The sequence below is a fragment of the Terrapene carolina genome, unplaced genomic scaffold, assembly GCF_002925995.2.
Source record: "Terrapene carolina triunguis isolate 2854851 unplaced genomic scaffold, T_m_triunguis-2.0 Scaffold33891, whole genome shotgun sequence".
Classification (NCBI taxonomy): domain Eukaryota; kingdom Metazoa; phylum Chordata; order Testudines; family Emydidae; genus Terrapene; species Terrapene triunguis.
In genome coordinates this window covers 10,221,521-10,233,928 of record NW_020698242.1, presented here as the reverse complement: position 1 = coordinate 10,233,928, position 12,408 = coordinate 10,221,521, and the positions used below count along the sequence as shown (strand labels likewise).

The 12,408-nt window shown below is 49.3% G+C and overlaps 1 long non-coding RNA gene across 1 annotated transcript in view; it reads right to left on the bottom strand.

The window, feature by feature from the left end:
• LOC113409569 overlaps positions 1 to 10,969 on the bottom strand; it is a 33,668-nt gene extending 22,699 nt beyond the window's left edge. The window contains exon 1 of the long non-coding RNA XR_003370554.1: positions 10,846 to 10,969. This is a non-coding gene — a long non-coding RNA (uncharacterized LOC113409569). The remainder of the gene's footprint in view (positions 1 to 10,845) is intronic.
• Between the last annotated feature and the right edge of the window lie 1,439 nt (positions 10,970 to 12,408).

The following is a 12,408-nucleotide window of genomic DNA, read 5'->3' as shown; positions in this document are numbered from 1 at the left end:
CTACCTGCCCTTGACTCTCTTTTAAAAACACATCAATCAACCTCTCTGTTACCTCCAGAACTTAAATTCAGCCGCAGCTGTCCGGAGCAGAGCTCCGGGAAATATTTTCAAACCCACAGGGTAGGAGCCCCGAGCCCTGGCGCACCCCACTCCACGGGGCTGAAGCCCCGAGCTCTGGTGCCCCGCTGCTGAAGCCCAGAGCCCCGAATGGGGGAGGGCATGGGATGAGGGGCGGCTCTGGGAAATACTCTATGAAAATTTAAGCCCTGGTTACCCCAGATCAAATCAAACAGCCCAGCAAAAGACGTAATGCAATCCCCCAGGACGGGCTACCTCTGCCCATCACCCATCTCCTCACTGGCAATTGGGGAGAGGCCGGCTGTGAAAGTTAACTCAGGCTAAGCAGCTAAAGGTACTTATTTATACAGCCCCCATCCCCAGAGCATCAGAGCACCCCCGGATCAAGCCTGGAGGCAGGCCAGGGCTGTTGTCCACAATTTACACCTGGGGAACTGGGATATGGAGAGACTAAAGGACTTAGCCCCGGTCTACACTCCACACTTATGTCGTCACTTAGGGGTGTGGACCGACCGAACGCCCAGTGTAGACAGCGCTAGGTCGGCGGGAGGCTTCTCCCCTCGCCGTGGCTACCACCTTCGGGGAGGTGGATTCACTACACGTCGGTAGCGTCTTTACTCAGCGCTATGGCTGTGCAGCTGCAGCGCTGTAAGTGTAGACAAGCCCTCAGAGCAAGAGATTGAAGCTGGGTCTCCTGAGTCCCACCCAAGCTCTGTAACCACTAGACCACACTGCCTCTTTAAAGGGCTGGTTCAGACCTAAGGAGGAAGGGAGTTCCAAAGGTCTGGGGACCCGATGGAGCCTGCCCGCCAGCCACACTCCCCTCTCTGATCCTAGTGGGACTCCAGCTCAGGCTCCTATCAGCATATGATAATCTTCAGAAGTTAGAGAGCCAAGCGCGCCCACCAGGGCTCATGGCTTCAGCCCTGCTCCTCCTGAAGCCCCGAGCCCCGGCACCCTGCCACGGGGCAGAAGCCCTGAGCTCCCCCCTCCCCAGTCTGGCAGGTGGAGAATGGGAGGGGCGTGGGGGGCTTGGCAAGCTGCACTTTAACCATAAAAGAGCCACATGTGGCTTGTGAACCACAGTTTGGCCACCCCTGCTCTATACACTTCCGACTTACACTGGGATAGCCACATCGGGGACATGGCTGTGAACAAACCCCGCCTCCAGCTGACATCGCTATGCCAACAACCCCCCTCCCCCAGTGTAGACGCAGCTAAGTGGGCAAAAGAGTTCTTCCCAGCATGCGTCCCTCCCCCTGGCAAAATACTGCTTCTGTCGGTACATGCTGCATCTACGCAAGGGGGTTATGGTGACATCGGCTCCCACGTATAGACACGGCCTTAGGTAGGTAGGTCCTCAGGCCCTTTGAAATCAATGGAGCTACGCCCTCAGTGCGACACTACTCAGGGCGAATAAGTGTATCAGAATCTGTGGCTGCGCATTTCCCGTGTAGCCAATATGCCCCTTCCCACTAGCGTTTGCAGTGCTGTAGCCGTGTCGGTCCCAGGGTATTAGAGAGACCAGGCGGGTGAGGTAATAGCTTTACTCCCTGTGGCTTGGAAACTCGTCTCTTTCACCAACAGAAGCTGATCCAATCAAAGATCTGACCTCACCCACCTTAACAGGAATGTGACTAAATATCAGAATAGTGCGGGAATTCCTGTTTCACAGGCAGAGGGGCCTGTGCCTGCTATGGCAAGACACAATCTCGCAGTTACCTCGAGCTGCCCCACTCCGTCTGTTACCCTATGCTTAGATTGGAAGCTCTTTTGGGCAGTGAGCATCTATTGCAGGGGTTCTCAAACTGGGGGTGGGGACCCCCCCGGGGGATGTGAGATTATGACATGGGGGGTCGCAAGCTGTCAGCCTCCACCCCAAACCCCGCTTTGCCTCCAGCATTTATAATGGGGTTAAATATATTAAAAAGTGTTTTTAATGTATAAGGGGGGGGGGGTCGCACTCAGAGGCTTGCTATGTGAAAGGGGTCACCAGTACACAAGTTTGAGAACTACTGATCTGTGTCTGTACAGCGCCTAGCACAATGGGGCCTGATCGGGCCCCCAGCCCCCTTGCAGAACAATGCTGCTGTAGCCAGGGCGGAACAGACGTGCAGAAGACAGGTGGATGTAGATCTTCCTGCATCAAGGTTTTACAAGCCCCAGCAGGAAGGGGCTTGGAGGGTTTGGATTTTGTTGTAAAGCTCCTGCCTGGAATGCATTTACTCAGCCCCTGAAACCTTTACACGCTTATTGCCCTGGTCCGGTGGAGAGAGACAAATGGACCCCAAACAACGTGGCGGTGACTGACAGCGGGGAAAGGCCCCCGGGGGCTCCGGAGCAGCAAGGGAATCGCGTTCCCAGGCGCAGCCAATGGCAAGTTCCTCTACCCGCTACCGCCACCCTGCCTGCGCCCAGCGCAGCGTTGAAAATGCCGCCTGCCCAGCTCGTTGCGCGGAAGGGACAGGCTGGACGCCCGGGCTCTGACCCCGACGGGTCTGCGCTCTGGAACAGAATCCAACCCCGGGGCCGTGACAGCGTCTCCCATTAGAGGGGCCAAGCTGGGAGCCGGCTCTGCCTTGATTTCCTGGGTGTGAGCGCTGCACCCCCGCCCTCCTACCCTGCCCGGAGGAGCCAGAGACTGGAGTGGGGATTTCGGGAGGGATCTGGCCGGAGAAAGTTCCCAGGACGCCCGGGGAGGGCAGCCCGGGGGCTGGGGAAGGAGAAACTTACCGCCGCTCAGCCACCGCCTCCAGCCCCGCAGCCGCAGCCCGGACCCGCTCCCGCACCACGCGAGCCTGAGGAAGGCAGCAGCCGGGCGAGCCGGAGAGGGGGGGCGAGGGCGATTTGCATATCCCTGCCTGGTACCACCTTCCTGAGTCACCTCGCCAGCGGCAGGAGCGGCGGGGAGGGTCCCTCTGCTCCCCCCTTCGCCCCTGGGCTCTGCTCCCTCACTGGGGCTGCATGGAAGCGGCTGGTGGCTTTCCCCGGGGGGCGTCTCGGACACACGCCCACAGCAAACTGGGGGGCGGGGGATGCGCCCTGGCAGATCGGGCAGGGAGGAGAGGGGGCCGGGTAAGGTTGCGTTCAGCCCCTCTCCCACCTCCAGCCCTCATCCCGGTCTCTGCAGGGCAAGAGCCCTTGGGCGGCACATATTTCCCCCGCTGAGAAAACGCCTCTTCTCAATCCCCTGAAACCAGCCAAGGGCTGCTGGAAACTGCCAAGGCCTCCTTAGACCCGCCAGACTGGGTCAGACCAAAGGTCCATCTAGCCCCACGTCCTGTCTTCTGACAGTGGCCAGTGCCAGAGGGAATGAACAGAACAGGTGATCACCAAGTGATCCACCCCATCGCCTATTCCCAGCGTCTGGCAAACAGTTAAAGTGTCTCCCTCCCTTTAAGGCCAACCTGTTTTATACTTCTTGTAGGCAGGGTAAGGAGAGTTCAGTTCTTTCTGTAGGCCTCCCTCAGCAATACACCTTGCAAGCACCACTGTTTCCCCTCTCCGGTGAAATTAGGGTGACCAGATGTCCCTATTTTATAGGGACAGTCCTGATATTTGGGGCTTATTTTTATATGGGCTCCTATTACCCTCCACCCCCGTCCCAATTTTTCACACTTGCTATCTGGTCACCCTAGGTGAAATTGAGGGTAGAAGTTAGCCTTGCGACTGGAACTAAGCGAATCACTCTGCTGATGCAATGGGCAAGCACAGATTCCATCCAGTTCATTGCGCCAGAACGGTGGGGGCACCGGAGCCGTTAAAAGCCGCAAAAACGGATTTTTTTGGCAGGGGGGAGGAGGTTGCCAGCACTTTGGTGAAAGTTCCAGATCTGTGGAGAAAGAAGGGGCAAGTTTTCGAAGGGTCGCTTTTCCAACCACATTTCAAGTATTGTTGGGGTGGTGGGTTGGGTGAAACATCATTGCCGCTGGAACCACCACCCATCATTTAAGATAGCTGTAAGGAATCCTGGAGCTCCTTTATGAAACAAGAGCATTCTTCACCCCAGTGAAGCAAGCACATGCCACTGCCCAAAACAAAGGGGCATGTGAGACCACTCAGGAATGTGAACTATGTAAGAGAGGGGTGCGGCTAGGTATTGTTTTGGTGGTAATAGTAGTAGTGTGTGTGTGTGTCGGGGGAGATGATGTGAATAAGCAGGAAAGAGAAGCAGAGACTACTGAGAAGGCAACAAGGAAACTCCAGCCACAGCTGGAAGAAGCACTGCTGAGCAAGACCCTAAGAAAAGTCTAGAGAGAGCTTTTGGGCTCAGTGCTGGCTGATAGAGGCTTAGAACTGGGGTGGGGGACACTGGGCAGACAACCAAAAATGCCATTGAGTTAAGTGTAGGAGCTCACTTTGCTCAGCCCACTGGGTTCTGACGAAGCCCGAGCCAAGAGATGGATGATAGAATTTACCTTGTTCAGCTGACCAGCTGCTGCTGAGCTGAGTATCTTAAGTGAACTGGCTACATAGTTGATGCCTTTCCTAGAATTATTGGAAAGTGGAGCTGGTCCAAAAAGGGGAGAATGTTCAAAAAAATTCTCAAATTTTGAACTTTTTCAATGAAAAACTGGGACAATGTTTTGACAGCTCTATTGGAAGGTCTAACGACCAGGAGGTTCTGGTCCGGACTATAGGCAGAAAGGTTCTTCTATATGCCCAATGATTACAATGTGTACCCTAAACCAATTGCACTGTATTCAGTGTTCCAAGAACATTGGGATTAAGGGATGTTTCCTTTCTGACTAGTTATTACATGGCTGTACTCTAGCTACAGATCCTGTTTGAGCAGCTAGAAATCAACCAGTAGCTGATAAGGTAATTTACATGTGAACTAGCCCACTGCCACTGTTAAAATAGTCCTAGAGTCGGCCTGGCTAGGAATAGCAGTCTCTTTGCTCCGCGACATTGAAGGCAGGACTGGGTGTGAGCAGAGGAAAAGGCCCATCATGGTCAGGATGAAAACAAAAATATTAGTGGATAAACTGTGTGTTAAGGTAACTGCAGTCTGGTTTGGGGGCTGCAACACAACCTAATTTGATTGGATTATTTTATTTATGACAACAGGAGCAGCTTTTCCAGTCCCATCTGAGGATCTCAAAGCACATTAAACATTAATTCGTTAAAGCCTCACAGACCCCTTTGGAGGAATGTTTCATTATTCCTCCGTTAGACACAGGTAAACTGAGGCACTGATGCTGGAGGACCACACAAGGAGTCTGTGGCAGAGGCAAGGCTGGACACTCAGATCCTACTTCGGTGCTTTAAACAGTACATACGCTATGCTTCCTCTGTCTCAACCATGACATCCTTTCATTTCCTGCCTGCAACTGTAGCTACCACTAGTGGTCTCAAGACTGGGATTGCGAGCTGCAATACAGGGTCTGAAGGTGTTTTTTAGGGCTGGTTGGCGTAACCAGCTCCACTGCCATTAGAATGGCTGTAAGGCAACAGGCTCATGGTTTAGTAACTTATTTATTTGTGTACATTTATCTAGTACCAAGTATTGTCGGGGAGAGGCGGACAGCAGCTAGATTCCCTGGATGGCATCTTCTGGATGAGGCTGACAGTAGCTTGATTCCCAACTACTGCGGATGTCTGTCTCCCAGGTGAGAAGCTGCATGACCTCTGGAGCGGTGAGCAAAAGCATTTAGATTTTCCTCAGTATGCCAGCTCAAAAATGCATTGTCCCTGGTGACTACCAGGGAAAGGCCTGATAGTCTCATTCCAAAGGAGCTGGGAGGGTGGTAGCAGTAGATCGGTTTCCTGTGGGAGGATAGTAAGGTCTGGCTCTGCTCCAAGGGGTAGTAGAAGCACCTCACCTATTAACCACTAAGGAAAGAGAGAACTGAAATCTATAAGTACATTAGTATGAATTATGAATTCATATAAGTACAAAATAACTGCACCTGCCAGTACTCCACACGGTGCTGCCTGTAACCCATGCAAGCAATCACTATCACTCAAGCATCCCAAGACATTTCAAACAGGATTATGAACAGAACTTTACTCATCACATATTTGAAGAGCTAGGTTCTTTGTCTTCCTATTCTTTTCCCTGCCAACCCGCCATTTTGCTACCTGGGCCACCACTCCCTGATAGATTTTCCTCCATTCTATGAACATCTAGCTCTGACTTCACCGCTATTAACATGCAGTAATGACACTTGCAGGAGGTCGTTATCCAAGAGCATACTGGTTAAAGGTCTGCCATATAGCACGTGGGTTGTTTTTTTCCGGGGGTTGTGCTTTTTTACTGGCTGGTTCAAAGGACCTGATGCATTCAATACATCTCATAATCTTCCCTAGGCTAAATGTTAATTAAAACTAACTGAATGTAGTGCTGGTGAGGGGTGCTGTAATGATAGCATGAAGTCTTCTATATACCAGCATCATGGGAACCAGCAGAAGTGGAAGTTTCCCCTCTGTCCAGCCAATGTGCTTCAAGCCTGAGCAAAAGAGACCACATATAGGAGCGGGAAGGGAGCTCAGAACTGGATTAGAAAGCAGATTGCTTGACTCCTATTCCTGTCCTTTAACCACTAGACCCTGCTCATATGGTGAGGATCAGAATCTTGGTCCAAGGGCCAATTAAACACTTTGGATCAGTAGGTTCAGAGGACAACTTATTAGCTGGACTTTGGAAGACCCCAGGTTTTTGTCATGGGATACTTGCTTCAATGGACCATTTGAGATGTTGCACTGTTAGAGCATCATTCGGGGTGGCCATATATATACCTCCTTGAAGACCACCAAACTCCAGTAGAGAGGTTTGGGAAGCCAAGACAGGATTGTGTCACATGAATTTTGTGGAACCTCTAGGACAGTGGGTCCCAACTTGTTCCGCCGCTTGTGCGGGGAAAAGCCCCTGGCAGGCTGGGCCAGTTTGTTTACCTGCCGCGTCCGCAGGTTTGGCCGACCGTGGCTCCCAGTGGCCGCAGTTCGCTGCTCCAGGCCAATGGGAGCTGCAGGCAGCGGCGCGGGCCAAGGGCGTTCGTGGCCACCGCCGCCCGCGGCTCCCATTGGCCTGGAGCAACGAACCGCAGCCACTGGGAGCCGCAATCGGCTGAACCTGCGGACGTGGCAGGTAAACAAACCGGCCCGGCCCGCCAGGGGCTTTCCCCGCACAAGCGGCGGAACAAATTTGGGAACCACTGTCCTAGGATACTGATATAGAGTCTTGGAGAATCACTGAGTACAGAAGCCAGTGTGTCTCATTAGGATCTCACAAATATTCCAAGCCAGTAATGACTCACACTAATTTCAAGGAGTTGTGACTATAAAATATTTCTGGCCCATGTCATAGTGTGTTTCAAATCTCCAAGGCATTGCTAAGATACAATCAGAGTTTTAGTGCACCAATTAAACATTTCATGTGCTGTCAGTTCCAAAAATCTAAAGGCAGTTGCTATGTTTCCAAAGGAACTTTAAACACACACCTGTCCCCCTGGTAATCAAAGGGCTGAAGAATCATTTCAGTTGGAGAGGTCTTGTCTACGCATGCTCTACTCAATTATCCATCAGATGATTGCAGCTTTCACAAGCCAGTTGTAAAGATGAAATGGCTTGTGCCTTCCACCTGGAATCACCTAATGGCTTTATATCACTCTGCAATTCTACTCTCCAGGCTGTTGCCTCCCTTCCATCCATAGCCTGACAAGGTTGGGGAAATGCCTAGCCCATCACTAGAATTTCTAAGAGACAAAGGCCACCTTGACCAATTGCTGAACAGCCACATGGAAAGGTGAAACAATTTCACCTTTCACACAATCCTATTAATGGAAACCCCAGACTACAGCTGACTTTCTGTTTCAGTTCACTATGGTTTTATCTCTGTAATCTTTTGCAGAGTCAAAAATGAAATCAAGGATAAAACTGCCAGTGCAGAAGCCTTTCTGATGAGAGAGCCAAGCTGGGTTAAAATAACGTCTAAAGGGGATAAAGACAATGGCCTCAATCAAGCCCTAGTGGATACATGTATATGGTGCAACCACTACCTATTTTGGAATGATTGATTCAGGGGAGGCTAGAATGGCAGCACGGAATTAAGATGTATTGGCAGGGCAGCATGGGGGCCTAAAACCCGAATTATGAGATGTTATCGGAGGGTGGGCAGAACAAGGAGAAGCAACTTGCACAGCTTCTTTTGTTCAATAGATGGCCGGTGCTTTACAGTTCCCACACACAACTGTCAGTGGCTTAGGCCCATTAGGCTCCTTTCCAGAAGCTACATTAGCATGTACAGCAGAAGCACTGCTCACAAATGCAGGGCAAGCAGATTTCATCTCAAGAACATTTTCCAAGTTCCAATAAGATTTAAGTTACCAACTATTAAAAGCTTCCTGCATTTAACATTTCACTTACTCTTTCTCCATTGATAGCACCTTCCAGCTGAGGATCTCAAACACTTTACAAACAGAGGCAGCCCATGCCTCTCTTTCTCCTTCCACCCTCTGTGTGTGTCTTCTCCATTTAGAATGTAAGCTGTTTGGGGCAGGAACTGCCTCTCAGTATGGGTTAGTAAGCACCCAGCCTCACTGGGATCTGCCTCTCTGCACTGTCATACAAATAAAACACTAGCAAGTTAAGCCTCATCACACACCACTGTCTCTACTGTCTTTGGCTAGATCCACACTACCCGCCTGATTCGGCGGGTAGAGATCGATCTTCTGGGATCGATTTATCGCGTCTCATCTGGACGCGATAAATCAATCCCAGAAGCGCTCCCCCGTTGACTGCGGAACTCCTGCTCGCCGAGAGGAGGAAGCGCTGTCGACGGGGGAGCTTGCCTGAGCTGTGTGGACCCGCAGTAAGTAAACTTAGTTCGATCTAGGAAACGTCGACTTCAGCTACGCTATTCTCGTAGCTGAAGTTGCGTTTCCTACATCAATCCCCCGCCCCAGTGTGGACCAAACCTTTGTCTAGATGGGAAACAGAAGGAATTTGGCAGCCTGGTTTTCAGAAGAGCTGAGCAACCACAAATCCACTGAACCCCCTGGCAGCTGCAGGGGAGCAACACCTTTGAAAATAGGCTCCAAGGCCCAGATCCTCAAAAGCATTTAGCTGCCTATCTCCCACTGAAATCAATGGCAGTTAGGTGCCTAAATACCTTTGAGGATCCAAGCCTCAGTGATCTGCACAAGATCTCACAGCAAGTTTGTGGCAGATCTGGGAACAGAACCCAGTCTCTGGCATCCCGCTCTATTTATCTAGGTTCTTATCATGCTGATGGGCCCCATGATATCTGAAAGCCAAGTGCTGTGTTTTAACCACTCTGCATCATGCGTCTCCTTATATAAACATTTGCTGTTACAAAGAGTACCCTGATTAAAGCTGGCACAAGGCAGCCTTCGTGTCTGGAATTATGAAGAAGAGACGTGGGTCAAAATGTGCCAATTTGCTTAGGCTAACAGAAAACTGACAAAGTGCTCAGCCTCCCACTTCAATTGCATGGTAGCGGGAAAGGAAAAAAGCTTCATCTTTATTTACAGCACAGCAAACTACATTATATAGGATAAAACATCCCCTGCAGGCCAATCACCATCCCCTAGTTACCAGATATTTGACATTCCTTTAACCATCACTGAGCACAGCCATCCCAATGTGCCACAGTACTTGCAGTCACGTGTACTACTGATTACCAACACCTTTTGATCCTACAGAGGGAGACCCCTGCCCACACAGAACTACTTAATCTGGCACTGCCATGCCAGCCAAGACTTTCAAAAGTGTCCAGTGATTCTAGGTGCCTCCATTTTTTGGTGTCTAACTGGGAATACCTTTCAAGAGGTCTGATTTCCAGAGGGCAAAGGCTCAAGCCTTTTTGAAAGAGGTCCCTTTGAAGTGTCTCAAGCTAGACACCTACAATTCAAAATGAGTCACTTTTGAAAATCTTGGCCATGGTGCCCAGTGGTTAGAAGAACCAGGGGGCAGAGATATGGGAGCTGCACGCTGCATGCTCTTTAGCATGTCACCTAGCCTCCTTGGTCTTAAGTCAACTCAGACAGCTGCTTGGGAAGAAAGCAGGATTTCCTTCAAAACCATATGCTGCAGCGAGCCAAGCTCCCATCTTCACCCTGAAAGACTCCCGAATTAGTGCCCATTATTGCTCCTGCCACTAACCCAGAGTCTGCAAAGCAGTAAATAGCACATTAAAAAAAACCCAGCCACTTTACATTCAAAATAGCATCATTTCTGGTGCTGATTGCCTATATTTATTCAAAAGCAGCACTTTAAATAGCAGATTGAGCTGGGTTTTTCCCTCCTTTTGTGCCAGTTTTCTATACATTCGTTATTTGTTAGAACTGTTCATCACAAAACTTTCAAACATTAATATAGAGGGAAAATAGCTTTGTAATACCAAGACAACCAGGAGGGCTTTTCTGCATTTCCAAGTGCTCATACAATGGTAATGGGTATTATGGAGAACCCTAAGGCAGACAGACACCGCGGCAGGGCTAGCGTTTGATTTCTGATCATAGGAACTTGGGCTGGCAAGTCCAAAAGAGTGGTAGGAGCAGAAACGTAAGACATTTGTCAATGGGAGGAGGAGGAAAGAGACCTCTGCATGGCATTCACTGGCAGACAATTGGGGCGGAATAAAGGAAAGAGGGATATGCTCTGGAAGTAGTCTTCCCAGCCAGAAGCATGGTGGCTATGACACTGAAGTAGAGGTAAAAAAAATCATCAGGGTTCTCATTGGAATGCAGACTTTCCCCCTCCCACCGGCTTTTTCTTCCCTGAAAGTTAAAAAAAAGAAGTTACCTTGCATTCCTTTAATGCAGTTGCTGCCCAAGCCAAGAAATATACAGCTGCTCATACAGATCAGTGACCTAGATTTGCAGCAAGATCAACATGTAGGCAGAGATCCGTCCTCACAGAGATTACCTGCTTCTTCTCTTCCTTTCACATGCAACCAACATGAATCAAAGCAAGTCCAAGGTTCACCTTTATAACTTTTTGTCCAGCTTTCAATGCAAATGAGAGGGGTAGGATGGAAATTGTCCAGGTGACGGGGCAAGTCTCATTGGTGCCTTGCTGCACCTGCCCTTTGTTTGTTTAAAACCAGCCTCTGGCTTTATTGATGGGCAAATGTCCAATGGACCTCACTAGAAACCTACAAGCAAACAAAAGAGGGAGAGGTGGGAGGGGAGGATATCATATGGTGCTTCTCTCCTGTCCCTTCCAGCAAAGTCTCAATGTTTAACAATACGCTGCTTAGCAAGAGCATTTATCTTTTCTATCAGATTAGAGCCCCCAATGATACGTATTTTGCTTGGAGTTAATTTTATTTGACAACTACAAAAAATTGATCTTTACAAAACATTTAGCATTTTGGGAAGCCTTAACTGGATAAGAGCTGAGTATCTGACAGAACAAATTACAGTGTGTGAATGCATATGTGGCCAAATACTTGATTACATGACATCTAGTTAGGAAGAATGAGAAATGCATTTCCTGTAGCTTCAAAGAAATACCAGCTTGTATTTCAGTGCTGTTTAATGACTCTTCGTGTAACCAGTTCAATTCCCAGTGGCTTGTTAGGATAATGTTATCAGTTAAGTGAAACTTTGTTATGGGTTCAGTTTATACCTCTAAACTGATCTCTGAATGAGTCCCCCGTTTAAGTCAATTGTAAGAGACAGTTAAGGGGCCACCCTTGAAGCAGAGCCTAATAGTCTGCTCAGAAACTAGCACCAAGTGGGCAGATGGTTCGACTGGGTATTGTGACTGTGTGCGCGTTGGCAGGAGATAACACACACAAACTGAGAATAGACTGAGACAGACTGAAGAAGCAGCTGAAAGCATGTGGCTGGACCCTGGAAAAAACCTGGAGACTTTTTTTTTTGGGTCGGGGTGCAGGGTGAAAAGGCTGCTCTTGGTGAACAAAAGAAGCTGTTTCCTGTTATTTGATCCCTTCTGCATTCAGAGACACAGCACTTTGTACAGTCTTTGTAAATAAACAAAACGGCATTGAAGAAATACCCGACTATCACCAAATTCTGCTCCCAACTGGATCACCCACAGGGCCATAAACTTTGACTAGCCACTCAGGTCAAAACGGAGCAAACAACATCTGTCCCTGGAAAGAATAGCATATCATAGGCTTTGCCTTATATTCTGCAAACATCTTGAAAAGCTCTGTTTATACAATGTGCATGATTGGTAATGTTTTTTTCTGTACAGGTACTACCGGGCACACTCCACTAGCTAGTATATTTAAATCTGTGGAATAGCAGCATGTTTCGCTGGTTGTCAACTAGATTTCAGTTACACTTGTTCAGCCATGACTATTCAGCATTTTACTTCCCCAAATGATGTCTGCTT